Source organism: Acanthaster planci, linkage group LG02, assembly GCF_054643075.1.
Source record: "Acanthaster planci isolate LZ-2023a linkage group LG02, COTS_SCS, whole genome shotgun sequence".
Classification (NCBI taxonomy): Eukaryota; Metazoa; Echinodermata; class Asteroidea; order Valvatida; family Acanthasteridae; genus Acanthaster; species Acanthaster planci.
Window position 1 is genome coordinate 24,435,288 of NC_141778.1, and position 27,990 is coordinate 24,463,277.

The 27,990-nt window shown below is 37.6% G+C and overlaps 2 long non-coding RNA genes across 3 annotated transcripts; one reads left to right on the forward strand and one right to left on the reverse strand.

Annotated features, from left to right (window-relative positions):
• Positions 1 to 73: 73 nt before the first annotated feature.
• Positions 74 to 15,979, forward strand: LOC110988654 (uncharacterized). Its single transcript, XR_002599473.2, has 3 exons — positions 74 to 131; positions 1,960 to 2,026; positions 5,186 to 15,979. It is a non-coding gene; the product is annotated as an uncharacterized LOC110988654 (long non-coding RNA).
• Positions 15,926 to 27,982, reverse strand: LOC110990292 (uncharacterized). 2 transcript variants are annotated; one of them, XR_015424406.1, is made up of 5 exons: positions 27,702 to 27,982; positions 27,062 to 27,154; positions 25,989 to 26,071; positions 16,221 to 18,313; positions 15,926 to 16,165 (listed from the first exon to the last, which is right to left on the reverse strand). It is a non-coding gene; the product is annotated as an uncharacterized LOC110990292 (long non-coding RNA). The 2 variants fall into 2 exon arrangements; XR_015424405.1 differs by having other exon boundaries at positions 15,926 to 18,313.
• Positions 27,983 to 27,990: the final 8 nt, after the last annotated feature.

Consider the following 27,990-nt stretch of genomic DNA (forward strand, 5'->3'; position numbering starts at 1 on the left):
TCCCATGTTTCTAGTAACCAATTACAAGGCTCCAAACGAGTCTGCTATATAGGGAGGCTTCTGATTGGTTCCTCGAGAATTCTAAAAAAAAATGGCTGGATGCTCGGCACGTGGAGGTCCGTCTTCTAAAGGTGGGTGTTGTTTTCTTCGTTTTTAATCAGGCAATGGCAAGATTTTACCAATATTTGTGGCACCAAGTGGTTTATGAGTATGTTAAGGTGCTCCATGGATGGTTTGGGGAGAGGGTCGAACTTTCGGAGTAGAAGAAATCCAAGTCATGTGTGTTACCGGCGGACGCTGTGTCGAGTGCCGTGGCCGCGCGCCTCTCTGGACTAGCAAGTAGCCTGCTGGGCGTCGTGTGCGTATTTGGTCTCTGCAATGCACAGTGAATAGGCTTACTTCGTACGTGATAGACCCTTAAACAGGGCCCTACTTTCACTCCTTCGTTGACAGGACGTGCCCTAGGCCGTATTGATTTTAACCTTCTAGAATATGATAAAGTCTTTTGAACATGTTCATAAAGTTATTGTCATTTATTGTAACTAGACCCACAAAAAAAATTACTGGGACATTAATGTTAACAAAACTTGGGTAAGGACAATGATTCTCTACAGTGACCTATTAGCCGTCAGAATGCAAAAATGTGTCCAGAAATGGGCGATAAGCCCTATCCCTAATCCTGCATGGCTGATTTTGCACAACTGTGGAAAGGGAAAAGGGACAGTGTTAGCCCCTTTTTCCTTTCCATGATGCCTTTATACTATTGTGCAAATCACTCTCGTTGTATTAGCAGTATGGCTTATTGTATATTTGGGGACCACCTACTTACAGTTCTGGAACTTGGAAGCAGGGACCCCCAGTTTTTTTGGCATTTTAATCTTGCAAGACTGATAAGTCCCCCCAAAATACAAAGGCATCACTCGTTATTGCGCTGACCCTATTTTTTTGAAATTTCAAATTGTAATTAGTGAGAAAATGTGACTCTTACTGATAAACTAGCCTTGCAAATTTGAATCCATGATATTTTCATGTGTTAAAACACAGTTTCCCTCAAAACTCAAAACCCTGCCCTTTTTTGAAAACATCAGTTATTGTCACAGTCATCTACCAAGGTCAATTCAAAAGTTGAAATGTAACTCTTCCCTCAATTACAGGAACAGGATCCCCCAATTTCCAATCCCCCAATAAATTTTCAAATTAGGAAGGAAATAAACGAAGTCTTTTACTTAGAAAACACTCGAAAATTTTGAGCTCAGTCTCAGAGAGTTTGTGCACAGAGAGTCAAGCAGCATCTAGATGGGACTCTTTCAGAGAACTTTTTTTGATATCTTAGTTATCTAAACAGTACCTAGCTACAAGTAGACAGTGCCCATGCATGAGTAACCCTATAAAGGTTATAAATAAATTACCTCCAGATTGGTGTCGGATAGCATGCAAGTCTTGAGATCACTCCATGTGCAAAATGTCATTCAGTGTAAATTTGCCGGCGATAGGTAAATACATGTACATGTATACCCTTTTTTCCAAGTTTAGAGTCTCTCCAACAGACCAAGTCAATAGATAGACCAAGTCCTTCATAATTCAAATTAAAAATTACGTATATAATGCCCCAGTTAGTAAGTCTAAGTTATTGCATAAAAACTTGAGAGAACGTCATTCTGAAATGGAAAATATCAGTTTGGGAGAAAATGCTTTCCAAACATTGTGGATTGAGGATGCTACATTCTCTCCATTTGTAACAGTTGTTCAATTGAATAAAGAGATATGTTGTCTGCCCTCATTCCACAATTTGCAAGTCAGCCTGCTGTAGTGCTTATTTATGTATAACCTGCTAATCAGCTGCCTTACTCTCTGTGGCCCTCATTTGTCCTGTAACAATATTTTACTTTTAGGTATGATTTAGCCAGTGCTGGTTGGTGAGGTATCAACTTAACATTGGGACTTTTGTTTTTCATGCAGAAATGGGACCCCACACTAATGCCCATGGGCAGTGCATCGAAATATCTCTGAGCAAACCGTCAGCAAGGTGAGTGATTGAGTGTAAATGAATGTTTGATCAAATCAATATTGGTTTCTTTTTAGTGCAGTGCCTATGGGTAGTTCCATGGAGAAGTGGACAAAGTTGAAAATAGAAATTTCAATAAATATTCAAAACTACAAGTGTTAAAATCACACATATGGAATCATAAATTTTTAGAAAAACACATTTCATTCTTTTTTGTTAATCATAGATCTGTGCAAGTACCCATTTTCACACCATATTCAAACATACAAAGCTAAACTGTTGTATGGAACTTTTTGGCACAAAGTCAAAGAGAATGGTTTACATCATCTGCTTGAAGGATTCTACCAGTGGGAGGGGGCACAAGGGAGGCACCAGCTTTCAGTGGTGTGTTTTTTGGGGCAAGTTTTTGTTAGCCTTGTTTATGTTTAATATCCATTCCTCCTTTTTTTGTTGAGGCCAGGGCACCTCGAATGGGAGGGGGGACGTGCTGCATGAAAATAGTCAGTTGCCACAGTACGTAAACAAGGTGCACACGCATTGACATGTACATGTTTGCAACCATGCGTTCATGTACGTTATGTCCTACTCCACCTTCAACAACTCCTTATTTTGGAAGAAATTTCACTTACATGTATTTTGACCAGCCAAGAGTAAGATTTTAGGTTTACGCATCTTAAAGATTGATGTTGAATATTGTGTTTTTTCTGCATGTCATGAAAACTCCACATTTCACTACCTTTGGGGCACAGCGAAGTCATCTTACATGTACATGTATCTTCATGCATACCTGTGGTGCATTTCCCCTGTTATGTCATCAACTAACACAAACATAATTGGTCTGGTTGGTTATGGAAAGAAAATGCCTGTTATTTCTCCCGTGTTGATTTTCGGCCGATGAATTCATTGTATAGGTTTTTGGGTTGCCAATCTACATGTACATGTGTCTCCCAAACCCTAGATGGCGAAATATTTGAAGCCGTTTGAATACCTCTTTTAAAGTACATATTTTTACACGCATTCACTCTGTACAATGAGACATTTGAACATGAAATGCATGTACATGTACGTGTATGCTTTGAATGATAAAACAAGTTACCTTCCAAATATTCTTTTGAAGAAAACTAAAAATAAATTAAAAACCTAAAGCTTCGTTCTTACCAAAAGGCTGTGCTTGCTGTTCATATCCACGATTTGTTACATGTGTTTATTTAAGAGTGTTGATATTAACTTGTAAGCTGTGGAAAATACAAGTACAAGTTTGTATTGTACTCGCAGAGAAGCAACGTTCAGCAGGTCAGCCTGTACGTGACAAGTACACCATGTATGCGTGTAGGCCTGACATGTACATTATGAGTCCCTAACATTGTGTACTTTGACTTTCCCTTGAACAATTTTAAAACTTGACCTTTGCCTTAACTATCCTCATAAAAAAGTTCAAATTCATCAGGTGAAATACATGTACTGGTACTGTTTTACCTTTGTGATATATGTTATTGAACCTTTGCAAATTTCAGCGTATAAAATGAAATCTTGTCTGAAATTCAAAAATAATGGTATCTGGAAATCGGGCACGGATTCAGCCTATAACATAGACTGGATGCACCGGTCACCTTCCAGCTCTAGGGCTGTGCCGAATAACTGAATATTCGATCGCAAAATTCATGAAAAGGAAGGGAGAATGTTCTTTTGTTTTAAATGAGCAAAACTGCGCTATGGAGGTTTATTCCAAGAAGATCCAAATGAAAAGCAACAAAACCTTACAACGATTAATAAAAAGAACTTGTTATTCATTAAAAAATTTAAAATATACATTTTTAACAGGAAAAGAAGTATTATTCATCTCTTAAACCGTGCTAAATCATGGCTTTAGATACTCGTAGATGTGAGGAGCTATTATAATGATTATAATGTACAACTGTGTGCGTTATTGCAACTGATTTTGTATATGGTTTGTTCCTCAACAATCTGTCAGTTAGTACGGCCCAATATTTGGATATCTGATCGAGTTGAAGGTCGAATATTTGAATAGTGAATTATTCGAATTGACTTGGCCCTATCCAGCTTCCCGAGTCAGTGAATATTTTGTCCTCCAAATAATCCAGAAAAAGCAAAAGAAATGCACAGGGAGAAAGATTTACTTTTGCAGCTTGAACTGAACAACATTTGGTGAATATTTTTCTAGTTTCATATGCACACTTTGCAATGTTTGTGGGATGTGTAGCTCATATCAGACATGATTTTCAGTGCATTGGGTTCAGCACTATAGATTGCACTGAGTTCGTCTAGTAGGCAAGAAAAGCTGAACTTCAACATAAGAAGAACCGCAAGAACAACCAAATCCACATATTTTTGTGTAATTTACTCTAGAAACTAATTTTTTTCATGAACAAGCTGGCATGCAATGCATGAATTTGTTTTCTTTCATCCTATAACTATCATATTTCTACTGTATCAGGTATGTGTGTGCACAGAGCGCACACATGGGCTGTTCAGAGGGTAACGCAGACGCCGCTTTGTTGAATGGTTTTGATGAGGTTTGAGGGAGAAATTTAAATAATGAATACTGTGATCAGAATGATAAAATAATTTCTTTTAAAACGCCCTCCATAGAAACCTATCTCAGCTCAGGACGCTGTGCATTGGAATGAAAACATCAAGAATATTAAACAAGGACTTAATTACAGAATCTTGAGACTATACACGGTTACAAATACTTTAAAAGCAAATATTATTTACCAGATAAAAAAAATATTTTTACAACAGTTAAAAGACCACCAGTACAACGATGGCTTAAAACCGTTACGGGATTGCTAGTGTCATAGCAACTCTGGAGTTTCATGGAGAATGAACTGCAAAAGCGTTTATTTGGATTTTTGATCTTTTTTTTCTCTTTTCAGAAAATGTGGGATCAATAATTTCAAATATGTCACGGGGAGAGGGAATAAAAATAAAAGTCTGTGTTTCCATATTTTTTTACACTTTAAAGAATTTACATCACCAAAATTCATAAAACAGCAAATTAAATTGGAGTGACCTGTACGTACATATTTCAGTGGAGCTGTCATGAACATGTATATATTCATAGATGTATATACACGGCCCAGTTTGAAATATTAAGCATACATGTAGTTTGGTGTTTTTAATGAAGTATGTTTTTCTTTTGTTTTGTCTTTGCTGCAGCCATCCATTTTCTAGAAAGGAGGCCACACTTCCACGGCAAACCATTGAGACAGGAAACCCATGTGGATGCAGTGCTCAAGATCTTATAAGACTTAAAGGAGCAATAATTCAGATCCAAGGAAGACAGTTGTGATAAACACACCAATAACAAACAATACAAATTGGATTTCAGCTGTGGTGCCACAATAGGCTTGTCTCCATAAATCAAGCATCAGCATGAGATAGCAGATCTGTCCTTGGTGGTAGCTTTGCTTAATCTGACACTCCACTACTAGGTCATGAGAATCATACTCTCCTCAGTGGAACCTTCGCTTCATTTGACACTCCACTACTAGCTACAAGCTTTTCAATGAGAATCATGGTCTCCTCAGTGGAACTTTTGCTTCCTTTGACACTCCACTACTAGTTACAAGCTTGTCATGAGGATCATGGTGTCCTCAGTGGAACCTTCGCTTCATTTGACACTCCACTACTAGCTACAAGCTTGTGATAAGAATCATACTCTCCTCAGGGGTGCCTTTGCTTCATTTGACACTCCACTACTAGCTACAAGCTTGTCATGAGATTCATGGTCTCCTTAGTGGTACCTTTGCTTCATTTGACACTCCACTACTAGCTACAAACTTGACATGAGATTCATGGTCTCCTCAGTGGTACCCTTGTTTCATTTGACACTCCACTACTAGCTACAAACTTGACACGAGTATCATACTCTCCTCAAAGGTGCCTTTGCTTCCTTGACCTCCACTACTAGCCACAAGCTTGTCATGCGAATCATATTCTCCTCAGCGGTACCTTTGCTTCATTTGATACTCCACTACTAGCTACAAGCTTGTCATGAGTATTGTACTGTCCTCAGTTGTACCTGTGCTTCATTTGACACTCCAGATCACTGCAAACATCCCATGAGAACCATACTGTCCTCAGTGGTACCTATGCTTCATTTGACACTCCACTACCATGAGCTACCAGCTTCCTACCAAAGTCATTTCAATCTCCTGCTGTGGCTTTGATGAAAGACTTTATATCATGTCACCCCATAAAGAGGTTTACTACATGTATCAGGAACTCTACCAACTGAAAGACATTTGATTTGAGTGATGCAGATAAAGGCACCAAAAAAGAGTTTTTATGGAGAAAGGATGTAAACAGTGGCATAGCTTCAAATGTTACCTGAAAGCAAACTGAAAGCAAATATGTTCCATTTCCAGTCAAAATGCCCCATCCAAATGAGTCCGTGAAAAATGTCAAATTTTCCAATGATTTCAGTCGACCAAAATGGTTGACCTGTACCATAAAAAGGGTAGCTTGGATTCCACTGGTGTTCTTGGTTTGAAATTGTCTCAAAAGTTGCCAGTTTGTGGGCATTTCAATATTCACAGAGCTAAGCTACTGAAATAATGTAAGATGCGCGGTTAAAGAAATTAGGATTTATACATTTATGGCAAATGTCCAGTGAGGTGGTTCAGCTTTGAAAGATCCCTTGCGTTGTTTTCATTATCAGAGTGGTCTAAACTAAGACAAAAACAGTATTTGTGCGTTTGAGATAAACATGACGTAAAAACTGAAATTGCATACCATGAAATTTGGAGTAGTCCATGATGCAATAAATGTACAGTATGTACATGTATGCATATTTGCATGATGTAAAAATACCCTGTATTCACTCACGGTAGGATCTTTCAAAATTGAGCAAACCAATCACATTTTTTACATGTATGGAACTTACATTTTGTCCTTTTCTAACCAGTCCTCACTTCCAGCCAGACTTTAAAGTTGAACAAAAGAAGATAGCTTCACTCTGATAAGATATCCAATTTTTGTCTAAATCAAACATTTTGTCTCTGAGAACTTAATTAATACGGCTGTGCACAGATTCTTCGAGTAAAGATAACGGATGCGTATAAATTCTGAGCTAAAAAACCTTTTTCATCCAAAGCATGAATATATATATATATTTTTTCACTAGTCAGTTCATAAAGATATTGTCTGATCTCATAAAATCACTAAATCCAAATTTTTTGTTGTAGCATTTTCAAAAGAAAGAATCCTTTTAAAATGATCACCAAGTTTATGTAAGTATACATGTGAGGGCTGGTTATCTTAGGTTTGTTGTGTTTTGTTGAACTCATTAGTTCCTGAAAGCCAGGTGAAAGATGGGAAATGGATGTAAGTTTTGAAAGAATTAATGTAAAGAAGATAAATGTATCTCTTCAGATGCTTTCACTGATCACCCTTTTATTTGCAATTTCAATCAAGCATTCAGGTATATTTCTTAAGCTTACAAACCTGCTCCCAAAATTTGTATGGAAACTGAATGTTTTGTGATAAGCCTTTTTTAAGAAATATGAAGTCCATGTTTGCCAATCCAAAGTACATGTACATGTATGTATTTTGGCTCACTTTAAGCTCTTAAATTGTACTATTCAAAGTACTTAATCTTTAAAGGAGGTTTACCCATCTCTCACCTGGTTTTAATCTTGTAATCAGCATTGATGACCAAAAACAAAATGAGCATCTTGACCATTTTTCATAGATCAAAAAGTCAACCTTGTGTGCAGAAATTTGGACCAATTGTATTTTGACAGTGAGAGCAGTTTTTGAGAGACGGATAAAAGCAAAGTCATTTATTATGAGTTGCTGGATATCCAATTTAGCATACCTTTCCATCATACTTTGACAAACCAAGAAGTTCAAACTTTGTCAGTATTTGGCATGTTTTAGATTAACTTGAACTAGACAATTATTTGAAAACTACAGATGACTGCATTGTCATTCATCAGTGCTGATTATGCTTCAAAAGATTACTTTTATGAAAAAATAATTTATTAACAATATTTACATTTTTATGTTTTATCACCAGGCAAACCGAAATAAAACCAAAGCCCAGCCACATGCAGGCCCTCCTGGTGCGTGCACGTGTGTTCCCTGCCCGCAGACGCTGACAGGTTGGTGGTTGCCCGCTATCTGCATCGGCTTGTGAATCGGCTGTTGGTGATGTATACAACCTCCCGAAATCTTGTGAGTCTGGGTGATTGTGGATACCTCAGTAGACAGCAACATGGTAAGGATCCTCTGAACTTTGGCAATTGGTCAATTTGTCTACCAAGCAGATGTTACATGTCCACTGCTCCAGGGATGGCAACCTGAGAGAACACTTCTGCGCCTGCTCTGCCATTGCTCACTTGGCAATTCCTATGTTCTCGGACATCGTGTTGTAAGATCTCTGAAAAAAATTGCAAATGGTAATTTTTGTGTGCTTCCTGAGATATTCTACATGTCAAAGGATACAGTGTCAGTATTTTGGCCCATGAATTATGGAAACCTCCAGAGTCAAACTTATTACATAGTTGGTTATCTAACGAGTTGAAACAAAAACGAAGTCAAATCAAAGTTGTTCCGGAATAAAAAGTTTTGAATGAAGCAGCTAAAATGATGCTGAAAATTAGTAAATATTTGAGAAAAAAAATGAAAACCTCTTGCAAATCACGGCAGTCATAGTTTTGGTAGCATGCACATAAAGTAAATCTATAAGCAAATTTAGTTCTGTTGAAGTCACAAAACTGGCATCAAACATGTATGTGAAAAACAAAAGGCAGAACCCTGTTTTTGATACAGCATGTTCCCTCAGTTTAAAAAGAAAATCGTGTTAAAAAAAGAAAGTGGGAAAAAGTGCAGATCTTTAGAATGTGAGATATTTTAAAAGAAATTGATCTGTGCCACAGTCAATTTCAATGTTTAGCTGATATATGAAAAGGAAGTTACGCATGGAAACCCAGAAAAGGAAGGAGACAAACTCTTGTAACTTCTGCAGAGAATTCATGATGTTTAAAGGAGAAGAACCATGCTGTTAGACTGCTTAGTGGATGATGCAACCAGGCCATTCATTCACATTGTAGAGAGGCTACACACTCAGACTTCAAATCAGGAAGGAAATAAAGTTTACCTTTAAAATTGTGTAGGAATGGAGCATTACTTTGAAAAGAAGAAAAAGGTCAACGTCTCCAGATAAACCATTCACCACAGTGTGCCATAAAAATATTTTGCTTTTATGAAGCCTCTATGACAAAGTTCCCACTGGACAAGTATTTTTCTTACATTGAAGTTAGAGAATCACACCAAACGGTTCTTGTTGGAACTTTAGAAGAATCTGCATTTGCTGATAGTGTTGTCAGCAAAAGACCCAATAAGGTCCATAAAGTTCTTCCTTTGAAGAGAATACCTTACCTCTCTTGAAATCCTTTGATCCTGACTCACACCTGACTCATAAACCCCTTTTTAAACTGGGGTATAGTGGATTGGAAAAAAATTCGAAGGCAATGAAACAAAATATGGAATTGAGTGTGTGTATGCCTCTCAGTTGGAGGAGTGAATGGCCTGGGGGATCGGGTAGCAATCTGCCTCTCAGTATCCTGTACAGAAACTGTGGCATCGACACGGGGAGCCAGTCCCGGCTACAAGGTCCATGGTAAGTTTTAATTGAAGTTTGTAGAATTGATTCATGCACTGGTGTGAACAAAAATGGTTGTACATCCTGATATCTTACTTGCTAAACCCAACTTTGTATCTCATGGCTAGGAGTAGGACTGTAGTCTGTATGAACAAGGAGGTAAAGTGCAGATGGTCTTCAGTCTATGGCAAAAAACAGTGGCGTAGTTAATTTGGCAGGGGTGGGGTGGGGGGGTTGTTACAACTTTTGCAACATTTGCGAGTTGATCCCACAGCTTGTTTGTTACTTCCTGTACTTATGACTTCTTATATATGTCAGCATAACATCCAACCGTGTTGCATGAAAAGCAGGTCCGAAGAAAAGCTGCAGTTTGTTACGTTTTGGAAATCTTATTCTGAACTTTTAGTAATTTGTGTACTTCACAATTGTCACAAAACTAACTTCTGACAATTGTCAGTGCAACACCCAACTTTGTTGAAATGAAAAGCATGATGTGAAAGAAAAGCTGCAGTATTTAAATCAAGAGTTGGATGTCTACCTCCATACCTCCAATCACACACACTCATTCCTGTTTAGCAGGTGCATCAGGAGCTGTCATTCATCCCTCCTTCCATCAAACAGAGAGGGATAATTTGAATCACTCTGAAAATAGCTGCATTCCATGGAATCATTTGGAGACGTGATGTGGTGTAAAGCACAATATCTTGGCTACGCCCATGCATGAGCAGTCATATAGGGGCCTGCTACAAATGCAGCACAATGGCCTTCAACTCACAATGTGCTTCAAATGCAACCCCCTCCCCACCTCTAAAACCTTAGCTGCGCCATTGTTTCCCGTTGATGTGAAAATATTAAATTGAAATCAGGCTTGATCAAGGCATGGATGTGATATTAATATTCTTCAGCAGCCCAGAACTCCTAGCCCTACCCAGGGAGGTAGGCTTCCAAATCATTCAGCATCATGGCATTTCATTCCTGAAGTCATTGGAAGATTTGTTAATGCTGACGATGCTGCTGAATTGCTCATAGAATTGCAGCAAGAGCATGAACTGCTCCTCTTAAAAAGAGTGAGAGGCAAATCATAAGTTGGCTTTGGAATTTGAAACTGAAGTCCATAACTTCAGCAGGTTGAAGTGGCTAGAGAGAGGAAAACACACAGGACTTCTGAGACACGGAAACAAACGTTGCTGCCTCCATGTTTTCATAGCATGATGTGGCATCATAATAGTCTCAGTGTGTGTCCGTTACTGTTTAGAAATGCTCCTTTGCATGGAGACAATCTAAACATATCCTGCCACATACAATGTACTTTGATAAACTTGGTAAACTGTCATCAGCCACAAATGTCACATTCATTTATAACTACTGAGAAAGCATCAATTATTATCATCCATCAAGATCCTTTTGAAATTACTAGGGCGTCAGTGCATGTGTGGAACATGTAAAAAATGCCCTCCTAGGAAAAATGTATTTTGAAATGCCAACCTTCGAGGTATTTGTTAAGAGGTGCTTTTAAAAAGTTCTGTGAAGCCCAGCATTCAGTTTTCTCCACAAAATCTGTATGCCATTATGTTAATGTCTTGATCATTGAGAATGACCAGAACAAACTGGCCTGGTATCCAAACCTTTCTTCACCTTCCTGATGTAATAATTTATTATTGAAATTTTTTTGGTTTGTGTGAAATATCCTTTTGAGAAAAAAATTTCTATTAAAACTGAAAACTTAGTCTTGTCTTGCAACTGTTTTGGGCATTGTTTTTCAATGTACTGCCAATGATGTCATTTCTTGGACAAAGATCTGAGAAAAAAAAGCAAAGACAAGTCAAGGAAATTGTTAGATTTTTGTCTTCCATTAATTGCTGTTTGCTTGTGCCGGTGTTACGGGACTCTGTCACGTACAGTTAGGAAGGTGAAGAATTCATGGGACATTCAAGTCAGAGTTGCCATAGACTGAAGACTATCACGCTTCATGCTTGTTGTATTTTAGCCACTTTTTCCTGTTCATGAACAAACAATATAGGCCTCCTTTTTTAAGTCAAAGGCAAGAAATTGGTGAGTTCTATTCTAAATCTGTTCCTTCGTGCGGGTACATGTATAGTGTACATGTACATAGGATGCAAGGGTTTTACGACCATAACTTATCTATAGTCCAGATTACTTAGTGTAGAGGTTTTTTGCTGATTCCAGAAAGTGCAGTTGTAAGCTGGTTGTGTCCGACATGTAGGTTTTGCCCAAACATTACAGTTCCACATAGACATGTACCTGCAGTACATGTGTTACAGATCAGTAGGTTCAAATAATGTTGAGAATGATGGGGGCTGCCCTGTAAAGAGAATGTAGTATTATTACATTTTGTGTTTAAGTGAGTAAATATTTACTTCTTTTTCTGCCCTATTTGAAGTATTCAAGTCTTGTAAAATGGTTGTGAACTTATTTAGTTCCTGTGCAAAGAAATGGCAGCAGATGAATTCAAGGGCTGTGAGATAACTTCAGGAAAATTACGTACATGTCTTTGTTTCTGCACTCATTTGATATGGATGAGATTTTAGGCAGGTTGGATACTACAGATTCTGCCACTATAGGGTATTTGCATACTTTTAGCCTTACACGTACTTATCCAGATTTTTTTGAGCCAATGATTTTCCGTTTCTAAAAATAGGTATTTTCCATTTTGCCAAATCCCAAATTCCGCTTCAGAATTCAGAAAGTTAACATTAAATTTGAGCCATAAAATGTATGTTTTTGACCGAAAACTTTGCTCTTCATGGAATATTTCCGAGGGTCCATTCCGCACACCAAGCTTACTGGGTTTCCTTTAATTCAAGAAACATTTAATTAATCTTCCGTTTTGCTGCCACGGTTTCATTGTTTTGCCATGCAGTACTAGCCTTGTCTCCAGGCATCTATGCTGATTCACAGACTAAATTCCCCACGTGTGCAACATAAGCATGTCTGAATATGAACTTGTTTGCGCCTTGATTTCAGTGCTAGTACGGTGTACGTGTGAATGGCCAATGTGTGTACTGTATTGGGCTGTGCAGTCTGCTGCTTCATGCTTAAGGCTCATGGACGCCATAGCGCTTGTAGTATTGGTACCTGGGTGGACAACCCAATCATGTGGTGGAGTGGTGTAATTTAGCATGTTTCCAACAGAGATCGTTCATTAAAAGCAAGCATTTTAAAAGAGTTCGGTAGGCATTTGTTTGTGGTTCTTTGCGGAAAGTTTTCTTTACTTTGGAGGTCATTCTTAGTGTGAAATTTTGCAAGTTCTGTTTCAAGCAGTGATTTCCATTTCAAAGTGTTAATTCCGCAAATTCCGTCGGTTTCCCACAATTGCAAAAAATCATTGGCTCTAAATATTGATCCTGGTCTTTCACATGCACACACAGCTGCAGATTATTTTGCTACAGCTCAAGAATTACATGGTTATCTCTATCTCACACAAACATCTGGCAATGTGGATACATTTGCAAACTTATACATGTGCTTAAAGTCTGGTTTAGTGTGGCATGGTTTATTGTGTAACTAGTCCAGTGTTACTTGGGTCCAATTCTGCAGTTAGATCAGTGTGTAACCGTAGCATGTCCTCTGGTAGTGAACTACAGCAGCATAGAATGAATTGCAACAGTTCAGTCCACTAGGCTATATACATGTATAGGGTGAAACTGTTGACTTTTAAGCACTTCATCTCATGAAATGGAAGCAACAAGGCTGTCTTGTGTTACAGTTTCTAAGGGGCAACCTAGGCATTTTCTCACAGGATAGCACTTTTCTGTTGTTTCTTTGCAAATCATCCTATAAATCATTGAATTAAATTATACCCTACATTAAAAGCTACCAACAGTCAGGTGTAGTTTAGGCTATTGGCTTTTATAACTGTCATGGTAAGTGCATTGACACAATAGCAACATATCAGGTATTATTAAAATCCTCTGCTATGTATCCATGCTGGTCTACTCTGGTTGAATTGTGCAGTTTGACAGTAGAAAGGTCAAAGGTTGTGTATGTCAGGCAGGCCCTTGGAAAATTTTATATCGTTGATAAAAACAAAAAAGAGGAAAAAAGTGTGCCAAAAAAGTTGTGATGGTAGTTTTTTCTTTGTGAAATGGGTGAGAAAGAAGCAAATTTAGAATTGGATTCATTAGACCTTTACCGAGTTTCCTTCTGGTCTGCATTTCTCGCATTTGTAACAAAGAAAAATTGGTAGGCAAATTGGATGAGTTGTATTCAAGACAACTTGTGCAGAAAAGTTGCACCTCAGTTGGTTTTCAGTTTTTAATAACAACTTGAGATGTAAAGCATCCAAGTTTTCAAACTCCTAAAATTTATTATGATGCACGGATATCTTGAACTCTTCATGCATACCACCTCAAACTGATAAATGTGAGCAATTTTTTGAAGAAATGTCATTTTAATGGAGTGATTCACAGTATAGTTTGCCACCAAGCATTTGATGCAGAGGTCAGCTTTCATCCTCATGTTACACATACATGTACATCTTGACTGCATTATCCTGCCGTTAACTAGAAGATAATTGTTAAATGCAGCACCCCTTAAAAATTGGATCTGCAGTCTCAAATAAACTTGTGTCCGAGTACATGTGTTGCCTTTCATGCACACAGAATTCAAATCAATATGCCCCAAAATATCGTCTCTGTGGTTCCTCGTTTATCATTGATGCTGCATCGTTTTGTACATATAAATTATTTTCCCAGGGCCTGCCTAGGTCAGCATGTGAGCATGTACATTGCCTGCCTTATGCAGACAAGCCTACTCCAATTATGCCATGAGAATCTTTGGGTTTAGCGAGTAATAAGGAGGATGTGCAACCATAAATTGTACAGTGCATGAATTAATGAAAACTTCAATTAAATTTAGCATGGAGTACGGGACAGGCTAACCCTGTGTCATTGGATGCTGCAGTTTCTACGGATACCGACTGGCAGATTGTTACTGCATCATCCACTGAGTCAACGAGCAGTATGGTTCTTCAGATGAACACATCGTGATGATAGAGGACAGTTTACACCACAAAAAAAGCAGAATTGCATAAAAGAAGGCAGAACTGTAAATTGCATGTCAAATTTTACTTTAACCTTTCACTATTGTTTTCTTTTCTGGACGTAAATGCATGCCCTTAACAACCAAAAACTAATAAGATTATTTCCCTTCAAAAAAAACCATCAGTGGATTTGGAAATTTAGGAGTAAAGACACTTGAAAATTTATGGCACAGTTTAATTGAAAAAAAAAGGACTATCCCGTAGAAAAAAAAAACAGTCTACTCCCTAAAATACAATTTGGTTTGGGGTTGAAAAATCTGATCTGTATTTTTATTGTCATGAAGACATACATTTGATACGCTTTCTTAAATCGTCACTGCAATGTTTTGCTATATATTGAAAAAACCATGCTACCAAAGCCTGTTTTTTTGCCATGCTGGTGTCATCAGTTTTTATTTATTGAGTATCTTTTTTGAAATAACAGCAGATGACTCACTTTAAGCTCAGGTGTCTGTGTCGTTGAAAAAAAAACTTTCGTGAAAATTTCATTTATTGTAAGTTTGCTGTTTTACTATGCTGCTAATGAAGCAGTGTAGAAAAGACCAATGTCTTGTATAAGATAACCCCCAAAATGGTTATTGAGTCTTTAAAAGTTATAGAGAGATGTAAATAACAGTTTGTAAAATTGATAAGTTGCACTCTGGAGGTTTTTGTTAATGGTATCAATTTGATTGACTCTATCTTTGGATATTGTAGAATGTCACAGAAATCATTCAGAAGGAACCCATTTGTTAATTTGTATTCTTGGATCAGAAGGCTCGATGCAGCTGAAAACATCCTATTGTCAAGTGAGACGGTGTAGGAGAAAGTGCAGAAAAGTCTGTCAAACTGCCAATCCTAGAGTAGTTGGTGGGGTTTCCGTGGCAACATGCCATGCACACATAACCTCAAGTACCATCTGCTTAGTAGATAATTGAACTTATTGTCTTGAGTTTATAGGATCCTTGTTATGCTGGTGTCTTCTCAGGTTATCCATGATTGCTTGGATACTTGCAGGATCTTTGGGGGCGTTTGTGTACACTCATTGATGGTTGAAACACAGGTTAATGTGGGTAGTTGGGCGACTGCCACTTGTTGGCGTCTGTGGGCGGGGAACATGCGTGTGCGCACCAGGAGGGTCTGCATGTGGCTGGGCTTTTTTTTTTGGCCAGTTGAAAGGTCAAAGTTCAAAGGTCAGGTCAAAGGTCAGGGGTTAAAGGTCAGGTCAGAGTTGAAAGGTCAGGTCAAAGTTCAAGTCAGATGTTCATTTCAAAGTTCTTCAGAATAAAGAACAGAAACCATATATTCTTGTATCTTGTAGTTTATTAAACTGCCCTCTGTCACACTAGCACCAGTTGAATTTTAAATGTGCATTTTCTTCTAATATATATATATATATATATGGCTGACTCATCAACAAATTGTATACCGATCTCAAATACAAGTGCTTACCCAAAGTAAATAGCGCCCTCAAGATCCTAAGAACCAACTCGCTAAAACCACCCTCATGAATGTTTACTCATTTTTCAAGCTTTTTTATGCACGTTCTAAATGCAACTCGCCCAATGTTTACCCTTGAAAGACGCACTGTATCTGCTGCCTATCACAACCAATAAATACACTTAAGTTTCAGTCTTATAAATGTCAGTTCCCATTGGGTGAAAATGTATTAATAAGGAGCAGTTTAAACTACAGTTTGTTTTGGTTTTCATTTCCATTGCAAAGTGCCCATGAAATGTACCAGAAAACGGGTTTCCGTAGGCAGCAGATACCCTTCTCAATGAAAACGCCACAAACAACAAAGCTGATCTTTTATTCAGTTGGGTCAAGAAATCAGTAGAGTCTACATCGGCACATCATGTGAATGGTGATTTAAATTCTAACTTCTTTTCTTTTTTGAGCCAGCAAAGTGGGAATTTAATGTTTTTGTCATTTTGAAGCTACATATGTAAATACTTTTTTCCAAGGAGTTTTATACATTTTAAAGATTCAGACTGGTAACTGCCTATTGCAGCAGTTCACAAGCAGTGGAAATAAAACAGAACTCATTTGTATGCTTGTGTTATGAATCGTCACATTCTAACAAACATCAACTGTTTGAAATTGCCAAATACTGCAGTCATTTCACAACTGCTTGCCGAACATGGAGACAAAGACATTCACATGATATGCTTCAGTAGATACTGGCCAGACAACCTTGGAAACCAGGCACATGTCTATTTTGCAAAAACTTTTATGAAATAAGTTAAAGAAATACTTTTTACCAAACTAATCACAAGGGGAAAAAAGAAAATGGGCAACTGAATGATCTCCGAGTTTAGTGTGCAAATTTGCTGCACAGAGAAATTTTTCTCCAAAAGTACCCAGATTCTTTTCAAGGAACCAGGAAATAGAAATGATTTAATAATTTTTATTTAAACCTTTGAAATTGCCTCTTCGGGTTTCAATTAACCCTTATTTTAAAATTTGTTTTGCAATTTAACCCCATATTTTGATACTTTTTTGGTTTTTATGGTAATACATATTTGCATATTCATGAGCAGAACTATGATGTCATCCAAGGCACTGAATTTCAACGTTGCCCTGATTTGTGCACAGAAAATAGCTAGAGTTTTGCAATGCAATGGCAGATTTCATTTTCTTTGGCAATTTATTGCTGTGTAAGTATATGGCAATAATCCAGCAAAAATGCTTTTCACAGTAATGTTCCAGATAGCAAATTTGGGGTTCACATTTTGAACAAGAAAACATACAATCTGAACCAAGTCTTCCTGGATTTACATCAAAGCAAAAGTGCCCTGATTTGTCCAGAAATGCTTGGTCAATTTTTAATGTTTGAAAAAGTGCACCGTTCAGTTCACGTTACTCAAAAAAGATGTCAAACAGTCTTCATACATGGAAGAAGAGTACAGAGATACACAAAAAGTGATTCTAATAAAAATTCATTTCCTGGATCCTTTAACTAATATGATTCAAATCAAATTGAGGATGGTGTCAATCTACAAAACTGGATAACCTGTATGTGTTATCATGTCATTTTTTAAATAAAACTACTCTAAAAATATCGACAGAAGTACAAATTTTAAGTGCGGGTACATCATATTTTTAAGTCGTCTGTGCTCATGCCAAAGTACAGTTTATTTTTGTACCCGAAATCAAAAGCTATTCTATAAATTCCTACAATATTCAGTCTGAGCAAAACTTTCAGCGTTATATGTAACTTAAAAGTGATGTGCTTGGTTTCCTAAGTTTATTCTGGTTTGAAATTTATCTCAGCAACTCCATGGCAAGTAGAGTTTCATTTGCTTCTAGTCATATCAGTACATCAAATAATTTCAAGCATTAAACAAATGTCTGAAGACAACCAAAACCTCCTATTCCAAATTTGCTGTCCATCCAACCGTGTGGAGGGCTGAAAACACTTTTGACCATGTTTTATATTCGTGTTAAATTCTAGTTTCATGCCAATAATTGTTTTTTCAATCCCCACATTGCCATGGATATGCCTTATTTCTTGTGATGAGTCCATCCAGCCTTTGAAGGAGAATCCCACAGACAGTTGGATTGGCACCAGACCGAGACATCATTGGGGAGATGGCATTTGTTCCATGACGTCCATGGCTTCACATTGCTTGTGCTGTTTCTCCACCACACATTTTTGGAAACAAGAAAGAAAAACAAAAGGATTAATTTGGTGACTGGTTTTGTCCACAATCAGACAGGGTACAGGATGTACTTTCGTATTGAAATTGCATGGGTGGCCACAAATTGAGTCAGAAAGGAGATTAATTAGGACTTCTAAAAAGCTTCCCTTTTAAAACCAAGGTTAACAACAGTGTTTTGAACTTGCACGTGAACAGTTCACGGTTCAAGTGGCCACCCTTTAAATGCCAAAATTTTTAAATGTTTTTTTTTTACATTTGAACAGCAGTGTGTGAATGTACTCTGCTCCTTCATGAGCATCTTAATTTGAAGATCATTCCTTTTCAACTGAAATTGATACAAAATGACTTTCAAAATCTATACACTATTAAAACCCTTTCCTTGTAGTTTTTCATGTCATTTCAGTCCGAACAGTAATCCTGCACCCTGCCTTATCCAAAGTATCTTGTCCCTTCATCTAAGGTTTTGTTGCTGATAACCTTTGGGAGGAAAGGTTTGCTTACACATGAAATCAAGCCATCAACATAAAACCTTTACAATTACTTTTCAATCCAGTTGCTGGGTTGATGAAAAAATTAAAGGCAAAGAATATTTGGGTATTATGCATAAAAACAGACACTGAAGAAAAAGAGATTGTACATACATGTGCTCATATTTCTTATGCCAAAACTCACAAAATACACCGTTAACTTTTCTTTGCAACAAACTTCTTTTTTGGGGGGGTGGGGGTCCCAGGTCAATAATGATGCAATCATGAGGCTAACATCACAACCATTCATGTCTGAATTTTTTATCGAAAGAAAATGTTTGGAGTTAATTAACAGAGTTGGAATTTTTGGTTCCATGAGTTGACCATCAATTCTGCTGGAAGTTGCCAAGTCATCAACAACTCATTTTCTGTATCTGTATAGTATTTGCTTGATGAACAGTGTGCAATAGCTACATGTACCTACAAAAAAATGTCAATAATAAAATTCTGATATTAAGAGTTACACCTCTGACCATGTCTTGACATTTGCAGTGCCGTGTGAATTCTTTTTTTCATTTGAAATGGCAGGGAATGCAACCCTGAATGGCACGGGGTAATTTTTTCTTTCAAGCTGCCCTAGTTGGAAATAGAACATCCATAGGATAGTAAACTTACTCTTGTATAAATGAATTTGCAATAAATCCCTAAATAGTTTGGTCTTAATTAGCTTATAAGCTGCTGCTTTAGTTGTAACAGTCAAAGACAGTCAAAAATGCAATTTACATCCTCCCTGCTACACTTTACATAGAGTACCAAAAATGTAACGTCATTTTAAGCCAGGAAGTGTAGCACAAACAAATGGAGTACATGTGAGTGATGGTTTTCGATGGTTTTTGCACTGGTTCTCGCATCAATTTCTTTACACACATAAAATTTAATGATATCTGTGCATGTGACATATTTCACTTCCGGTACTCTATACAGGTAGACCAACAGTCAGATCATAAATCATGGTACTATATGACCAGTCAAATTCAGTCAACAGACAAAAGCAGCTGACTGGTAGTCAAAGCTGGCTCATCAATCACTAAGGGTCAACGCACAGCTATTTCAAGTTCTATCAATACTCATAGCCAATCAATTCTCCTAAATGTATATCTAGGCAGCAGGGCTGTAAACTAGAAAAACAAAAGTCACTTGACTGATAAGCCAACTTTTTGCCGAATGCAAATTTACATAGGAGGGTTTCAATCTTTAATGAGCATACAAAATGCTACTCTCAACCAGATTACCCACCTGACACCCTAATGTTAAGCTACATGTAGTCAAATTGTTCCATACATCTTCCTATTACATTGCCGATACTGGTAAAGCCCAAAGTGAAAACATTAGGATGCACTGTCACCGCCAGCAAGTTATAACACCCAACTGACACCCTGATGTTGGGCCATTCCAAGGATCCAGTGCATTTCACAGAATTAAATCCCTAATCGAACCCCCACCCTCACCCCAGGACAAGACGTGTTCCCTTAATTTTGCCCTTGACACATTACATCTTTCCCAAGCTCACACATGATACATCTTTAAGGCAAGGTACAATGTACATGTACACTGTCCCGCCATGCAGCTGGGTTTGCACCCAACTGACATGATGTTGGGCCATTCCTAGGATCCAGCATACGCTACTCTTAGTGTTCCCCTATATGCATGTGAGTCTATTTTGAAAGTCCAGTTTGTCTCAATTTAACATTCAATTCATGTAAATTTAATAACAATTCAGTAAAAATAGGACAAATTTTGTGAGCCATGAAAGAAACCATATTTTCTTCCTCCCTGGAAATCTTAGAAGACTGAGAACTCTACTGCTGGATGGAGAGAATGGAATGACAAACTGTGACAGGTGTCTTTTACTGAAAGAATTATCATTGTGATGAGCAGTCCGAGGTTTTCATCTGCTTCTCAAGGAGAGAAGTCCTTTGTGTGGCAAACTGTCACATCAATGTACATCTGGTCACAAGTCTATCACTGAATGAAGCGATATCTTTGGGATGAACCCTGCCAGGTCTCTGCTAACTATACACAGTGGAGTTGAGATGGTACCGTGAACAGCCAATTCTATGGCAGGAAGACTGTATGCTACTGGAGAGAGGGATTTTATCGTGATGAAATGTCACAATCTCCCTTTTCTACAGAGTAGTAGGCACATACACTGATGAATTACCTAAACAGGTGTCCATTTTCTGCAGGGTGATGGAGTGATGTCCCAAGTCCAGCCTCCAACTGGCTGACAAAATTTCACTGTGATGAACCTTACAATTTCCACCTTGGAAGTGCATGCCTCATTGTGAAGAATTCTCTCACAAGTTTCCGCTCACTACTTGCTGAGTGGTAAACATCACTGCAATGTCACAAGACTGCACTGGGCCACTGGGTAGAAAGACATCACTGTCCCCAATCTCCAATGGCTACTGGTCAAAGAGATGACACTGTGATGAACTGTCACACAAACGTCTCAATTTACATCAGGGTGGAGGATATTACATTCTTCGCCAGGCTCTATGTTGGCCACTTAATTTGCAGGCAATTGATTTACTGGAGTAGGTTTGGCTTGGTTGTTCAACTGTCAGGGTCAGCATGCAAATCATCATCACGGTCCCCACATGCATGCTGAGCACGGTGGTTTCTATCACTTGCAAACTCTCTCCACTACACTTCAATGGAAATATTTCCGTTCTGCAGATGAACTTATAAACTCATCTTCTCTCCCAAGGGCAGATGAACATTGTGTGCATTGTTTTGAAGCATTATACATATACACTGAAGCAGCATTTGGTTCTCCTTAAAAAAGGTTGCCATACTTTGGAAACCTTTAAAAACAACATCTACAAGGATCCAGAGTTGTGAAAATATGGTTTCTTTTCATTCAACTGGTTAGAGGTTTGAAGGGATAGCATGTATGTCCTGGAAAAACAGCACATTTCGTGTGCTATCACCAGATATACAAAGTAATGAAATGTTGCTTTACATGGTTTAATGCTGTATAAAGGACTCTGAATTAATGAAAATGCCGCACTCTAATCAAATTGAATACATGCACTTCTTTGGGTCAGAAAATCAATCCATTTTTTTCAAACCATGGAATTTAAACTTTAACTCCGATTTAAACCTCAGTGGTGAAAAACTCTGTGTGCAGCATTACAACATTTTTATTTCAGACAAAACCTTATAAAAATTCCTTGTTAATGGGAGTGGAACGATTTTCAAAAGGGTGGGGGCATTTGTGACACCATCGGGCATCAGCCATTAATAGGACTTGATGCCAAATGTCTTGCCCCAGGTCAAAAAATTAAGGGGTGGGGCAGTTCCCCACGGGTCCTGCTTCTGTTGCTGGCATTTGTTAAATGTTGTAAACAGGAAACATGTGTAAAGGCTTCATATGTATAAATGATTAGTTTCAACTTTATGCTACTTTTGTTCAGACAATAGAAATGAGTGATTTTTAAAGTTAAATGTTGGGATCTTTTGCAATCCATAGATAGCCCAGAAATGGGTCGTTTAACAAGTTCATACATTAACAGGCTATTACTAAAAGAGTCCTCAATCCTTCAAAAGGTGAGCTACATGTACATGCATTAGGATTTGATTAAATCAGGTCTGCTATGGCATGCCGTTACAGAATTATTACAGTCAAAGTTTTCTTGAGTATACATTTTGCATATTGTCCCAGGTTCGTGGAAACATGTCAAAAGATACTCAGCAAAACTTTGCACATGTATAATTACATAGTCAAACTTTAAAAATATGAGAAACAGTGCATGCAGTTACGTACTGATTTGAATATATGTTGCATATGCTAATTGGCAATGCACATGGACATTTGGATTACTCATTTAGAAATGTTTTTCATCAAATGAAAAGAAATTTTGTATCAATTTGAATTTTTTTGGAAGTGTTGGCATACCACATCAATCACATGCTAAAATAAACTTCATTTATTTAAAATTCAAGGGAATACCAGAAATTGATGGTAATCTGAATGTTCTGGGGGGATACAGAGATTCATCTAAAGCAATTTCATGTACTTTGCATATTTTAGTGGACCAGTGTTAGCTAGGCCTTAGGTTGTTTGAAATTTAAAGAACCCCCCTAAAAAAAGTTGACTAAGGCCATATTTTACCAAGGACAATAACTGCAAAACAAGAGCAAAACAAATCTTTTCAAGCAACATCAAGTTGAAAATGTAGACCAAAATGGCATACAATTTTTTTTAATTGGTTGATAACATATTGCTGCAAAGCAAAGTATTTTCTTTTCTAAAAAACATAGGTACTGTTCTGTACGCTTTCGGAAATTGGACCTGATTGACAAGTAATGAGATTTTCTACAAAAGAACCTATAATGAATTAAAAAATTCATCAGAAATGCTTTACAGTACCACTGTATGCTTTCACAAACAGCATTTTCAAGCTGCATTTTTGGTAACTTCTTGCAGTTTGTACTGAAGTGTTATTACTGATGAAATCTCATTTTCTACATGAAAGCCTTTTATGAGTAATGGCTTCTAACAAAGTCAGCAGAGATTTTGACCAATGCCAGTGCATGAGTTTGAACAGAGTTTTTAAGTTCACTTGTTTTGGATGTATTCTGGAAGTGCCCAAAGATAATCAGCAATACTCTGAAAAAAATACAGGGGAGTACTGGGCATTTCTAATTTCAGCACCTGGTGAAACAAATGCATAAACTTGAGCACTTTGGCAGCAGTTTCCACAAAACACAAAAACAGGATGAAAATGGAATAACATGTTCATCCCACTGTAAACATTGAAAGGAGCTGTAGGCCTACAATTGGAGCAATTTCTCATTCTTAGGTGGATTCCAATATTAAAAGAGCATGCCATGTTTTCTTGGTCCACAAATGGGACAATACTTACCTGTTTGCAATATTTGAGATGTTTGTAATTAAAAAGAATGCCGAAACAACTGCATGCCCAGATAATGCTGGAATCCACTGAGCAGACTTAATTGAGGGTGTCAAGACATGGTCTCATGAAATGTTTTATACATCACCGTCATACAAGATGAAACTACCTCATCAGAACTTTTCAAAGAAATTTGTGTATTCACTCACTGTACATGACAATTGAGAACTAACAGTGTACCCAAGGAATCTATTCAAATTTTGCGTTTTGGAGTGTAACAGGGAGGAAACTTTGTAAAACATATGCAAAGGATTTCAAACAACTACATGCATAATCACAAATAGAAAGTAAGACCAAGACAAGTTTGTAAAAAACTTGAAATACATTTTGGTCTATGGTTTAAATTTTATATTCGTGGTCTCATGCAAAGACACTGCAATTATACTACTTTTTTGCTTCAGTCCACAATTACTAACAATATTTTGGCAATCTACAAACCACAGCCTGGAAAAAATTTATTGCACTGATGGTGCTTTCACACGCCATTCTCTTGGAAACGGGTACCCTTTTTCTTATAAGGTTTGATATCCCAACATGGAACTACATGTGAGTTCTATTAAAAATCTTTAGCCACATAATTGCCATGCAAACTTTCTTTGCTGTATGTTGCCATGCAGCCCGGAGAAATGGGATGTCCTTGGGAATGTTTTGAAGATAAATGTACTCTTTGGATGCCAAAAACAACTCATTACTCGATTGTTCTCGTTTTCAGAAAGTTTTTCAAAAATTTTTCTTCAGACATTTTCTCCAGAATTTTACAAGCAATATTTATAACCGGGGAAAAGATGACTCATTTAATTGCCCTCCATTTTCAGTTCGATATTGGGTATACATGTATTCATTATGGATATCTGACTGAATATGAGCACATTAATGTACGGTGTTTATATATATGCCAAGGATGATTCATTTATACGAGGAGATGGATGTTCTTCATATATAACATAGAAGGGACATCACAAAGATGCAATTATTGAAAAAATTCACTGAACATGTGCAGTTGGGACCCTACACGTACATGAAAAACCTAAAAATTCATACGTGATGTAAGACTCAAAGACATCATCAACCTCACCTGGATCTCAAGGTACATTGTAATTTTAAACACTGTTTCAAGACGGTTTGCAGGAAAATCACTAAATAGGCCTCAGCTCAAATATTGAGTGAAATAAATTAATTTTTATACAGGTTTAATTCTCAAAGTTCAGTAAATGGGAACAGATGCAGCTTTGACAATAGTGCACGGAAATCAGGGATGAATTTCACAAGTGAAAATTTTCTTTGATGCTGGAGGAATACCAGTCAATAAGCAGAATGCACCTCTGTTGAAAAGCAAACAGATTCATTTGCATATTGAAGGTTTTTGTTTGGTAAACTTAACTCGTGGGACATGAGGCAAGGAAGAAGGCACTAAACCAACTTGGTTCCCCTGAACGTATAGGCTTTGTAAATGAATGAAAAATTGACTGGGAATTTGAAATGCAACAATTCAATTTAAGGTTTTCACAAAATAAACTACCAGTCAGAAGTTCAGGGTATTTGTACTATTGCTTGGAGAGGGACTGGTCGAGCACGGACATAAAGTCTCAAACTGTAGCATCTCAGTTTATTTTTATCGCACGACTACTGTACACAGATGGAAAGAGTTTGGGTTAGAGTATAGATCTGTACCTTCCTTGCTCCATCAAAACATGCATCAGCTGCACAAACGTGGCCGTTGTACAAAAGGGGCTTTCCAGGGATATCAAAAAATTCCGGACAAATGTCTCAAAGAGACACTCATGAGCCCCTCTAATATGTTTGGGCCATGAACCACATCTGAATATTTTGTTACATGTAGCCCAAGTCTTGAAAGCACACTGTGATAAACAGGCTTGCTTGGAAAACCAGTCTTCAGACTTAGTATTGCCAATGTTTATCGCGGAATGCAGTTTCAACATTTCACCATCCTCAATGTACATGTGCGTGCAAAGTTTTCAATATGGAAACTTGTCTGTTTCCTCAGGAATCATTTAACTCTAACCACAAAAGGACTGTGTTATTTATATGCATTTTGGGGTTAAGGTTAACAACCGAGTTGACCAATTTCTATAACTTCTTGTGCTTTTTTGGTTTGAAACACCTGATTCCAACAAGTGAAATTTTGGACGCTTTAATGGAGCATGGAACAGATCACGTTAGCAAGGGCTTGTGACTCTTACCTTTACAATATCCTGCCTTCAAGTTGAAGGTCCAACCACGTACCGGTGCTTGGTGACTTTTTGACCAGAGCAAGTGCTGATTGCTGTTGATGAAAAAGGCAAAATTAAGACAGGAATTTTGTTACAAATTGTTGGCCAAACCCCTGCTAGCATCAGTTGCACTCAGGTGTGACAATCTTTTTTTGCTGACAGTTTCTTGTTAAATATACCTGTAGCTAGAATCATGGTCCCTGACGTTGGTGGTGCTATATCCGATATGCTATGTTTGGAATAATTGTGCGACTGTTGTTTTTGACCTTGATAACACCTACTTATATTGAAGAATAAAAATGTGATTTGTGGAATTTACTTACCTTAATTGACTTTAAAACTTTGAATCCGTAGTAAAATCTTTTGCCAAAAATATTCATACGACTCACAAAATGACATGGAAATGTCCACAGAAATCCCAGTTTCAGAGAAATATGACTTATTAATATCCTAGGTGGGCTTTGATTTTATATTTTCATCTTATCTATGGTATTGGTTGGATTAGATTTGCATTTAAGATGAAAACTGAAAGTGGTGATTATTATTACTAATTACCTTGCACATTATCTTTATCAGCTCTGCTCCACTGTTACGAAGGGGGCACTGAGAGCGAACCTCCCCCCCCCCGGTTGGGAGAAAATTCTGGTTCACTCCCTCCCCCCTCAAATTTCAGTGTCATATTGTATACAAGATACGGATACATTTATTTGAAATTGCATGTAATTTCAAAGTTTATATCTTACAAACTGCCTAAAAATGACTAAAAGGTCAAATATTGGTGCACATATATTTTATCATAACTTTCGTTCTAGCAGTCTTGATGAGTGGAAGACCTATCATTTGAATGCAAATGTACAGCCTTAGAAGATGTAACAAAACTAACTGGAGCATTGTGAAATTTCCATGAATCTAGCTATTAGAAAGATTAAATGTGGTGACTTTTGGTAATTAAATGGCAAATATCTTACAGTAACAGTGTCTGCTAGAACCGAAAATATAAGTGAATTATGAATTGTCAACTCCTGTAGATGCACTGTACTTACAAATTCATTTTTAGCAAGCTTCGACCACTAGCCATCTCAATCACCCCTTTCGTCAGGTCATGGAGAGGGTCATGTCTCATTTCCATTCAGCTCCTGTAGGTCAAGAAATTTCGTTACATTGAAATTTCTAAGCTGTCTTGACATGCAATATATCATTGTCAAGGGAGGGCTTCATGAAGACCCTTCTGGGAAGGAGGAAGGAATTCTATGCACGGACGCCACTAATTTTTCCAGGCAGTGACCTATTTTTAGTAGCCATTTGAGAACTATAAAATGTCCTAAAAAGTCAAATTTAGCATTGAAATTATTGAGGTATTCACTTAAAAATCACTTATGAAATTCTTTCTAGACTTTGGAATGTTTAAAGGCTGACCAACCTTGCTGTGTTTACACATAACAAAATGGCGTCTGAATTTAAAATCTTTTTCTTGCACATTATCATCACCGATATCATAATCGAGCTTAATGTTACATTTTGAAGCCCTAAGATTCAGAAGCCTCATCTTACAGCTCGGGACCTTGTCTTTATACAGCTAAAGTACAGAAAACTTGTCTGGCACAGTCAGACGAATCGACGGAATGAACAGGCCTGGGGCCCACTAGTACTGTATGGTGACAATCGTTGACAATGTAGGCCTACCTGAAGTGGTGCGCTTTGTCGTCGCCGCCGCCTTCGTTGCGCTGTTGTTTTGAACGTACTGACATGACTGATGAGAAAATGTAAAAAAATACCGTTTCCTGAGCTCTTCTGGTGTTTAAGCACTACCAACATAAGATGAAAATTTCTCCTAGAAATCTGCAGGATACCCTGAGATGTGTTTTGTCTTCCAGAACATACGTTTCACAGCAGTTTTAGTGAAACAAAAAGGGTCTCACGGAACCGTTAATGGCGGCCCAAACACGCCGCTCGTGTACGTTTCTGCCTTCAA